Source organism: Vigna radiata, unplaced genomic scaffold (assembly GCF_000741045.1).
Source record: "Vigna radiata var. radiata cultivar VC1973A unplaced genomic scaffold, Vradiata_ver6 scaffold_1821, whole genome shotgun sequence".
Taxonomy (NCBI): Eukaryota; Viridiplantae; Streptophyta; class Magnoliopsida; order Fabales; family Fabaceae; genus Vigna; species Vigna radiata.
This window is the reverse complement of record NW_014542841.1, coordinates 1-1,559: the sequence shown is the minus strand read 5'-3', so window position 1 is coordinate 1,559 and position 1,559 is coordinate 1. Positions and strand designations below refer to the sequence as shown.

The 1,559-nt window shown below is 36.2% G+C and overlaps 1 long non-coding RNA gene across 1 annotated transcript; it reads right to left on the bottom strand.

Annotated features, from left to right (window-relative positions):
• Positions 1 to 259: 259 nt before the first annotated feature.
• LOC106780755 lies at positions 260 to 1,559 on the bottom strand. The gene is made up of 3 exons (XR_001377304.2): positions 1,518 to 1,559; positions 945 to 1,075; positions 260 to 475 (listed from the first exon to the last, which is right to left on the bottom strand). It is a non-coding gene; the product is annotated as an uncharacterized LOC106780755 (long non-coding RNA).

Sequence of the window (1,559 nt, the reverse complement as noted above, 5' to 3'; positions counted from 1 at the left end):
ATGAGTCTTCATTATATTCTTCATTTTCATCGTCTGAAATGTCCTCAGTATATAATTTAAGACCTCCAATTGACAGAAACCCTGAATTTCTCTCAGCAGACACGNTTGGTGAAAAGTCTTCCACCATCTCATTGGTTAACTCACAATCCATACCCTCATCAGAACCACCATCCTTCTCAAATGATGATGAATCTAAAACTGGAGTTGATTGGGGCATCTGTTCCTGTGAAATGCCAAAGCTACTGGTGTTTTTGTCTTGTTCAGAAGGGAAACCTAAACCTTTATGAGAGCTGTCACCCAAAACAAAATCTANATCATAACTGTATGTATATTTCACAGTGTTCGGTTTTGAAGGAGGTGTTCCATTTGCATGAACAGTAACTTGGCACTGCTTGGTGTCCGCCAAAACAAAAGGTTGCAGCTGATTTACATTACTATCTTTAGTGCTGTTCCCAGTCCCAACGCAAGTTACCTCCTGGTAATGTAACATCAATCGCCAGTTACTCAGCAGAAACTACAAACATAGCTCATCGTATCTATACATAACGAAATGCATACTAAACCAGAGACACAAAAACATGCTGAACACAAGTTAAAAGATGAAAAGTATAATTTTCAACTATTCATGAGGATGTTGACAGTACCTTTCACCAGGATACATAGTAACGCACTAAAAAACTTCAGAATACACATTGTAAAAGTTTAAATACATATTTGATTAAGTAACACANTTCATTTTGGTTGCTTACACGCACAAGAAAAAACAGATTCACNGCTGACATCGAATTAAAGTATCACCGATAACAATATATACTGTAGANAAGCAAGGTTCAATGATAGTGAAGACAGAACAGGTAAAAACATAATGAACAAAGCAGATATGCAATGTTCCAGTTTACAAGGAAAAATCATGAAAACTAACATCCCTACCGGTTACAACAAACCTGATAATCTAGTGAAGGATAACTGTATCAAATAGTAGCTCCGGAAGATTTTGCCAACACTCTTTTAGATGCAGAGCCTTCTGCTCTACGTTGNCTCCCGGACTTGTTATTGGAGCCGGAACTTCTCCCTGCTGCATCCCGGTTCAAAAAGAAGCACCCAAATTAAACAATGATGATAACGATAAACAAAATCCAATTATCAGATTTTAACAGTAACGGATTCTTGATATAAAAAAAAAAAAAAAAAAAAAAACAATAGCTTCTTAAGAATTTCTCCCTGCAACCTAGTTACAAAACAAAGCATGGAAGCACCAGATTTTAACAATACAGAAATCTTCATAACAAAAAAACTGAGACTTTCTCCACGCAACCCACCCGAATTCAAGAAAAATAGCCAAGAATAAAAGATTCAATGACCAGATTTCAACAATAAAGGAATCTTATTAAAAAAACTATCTCAGAATTTCTCCCTGCAACCCAAGAAAGCATGCAAGAAATCAAGTTTAAGAATAATAGCAAAAACCAAAAGTTCAATGATAAGATTTCAACAATAAATTAAAGAGTTTCTGAAACCTGGAGTGTGGGTGGGAGAGGGAAGCTGCCAATCGGACAAGA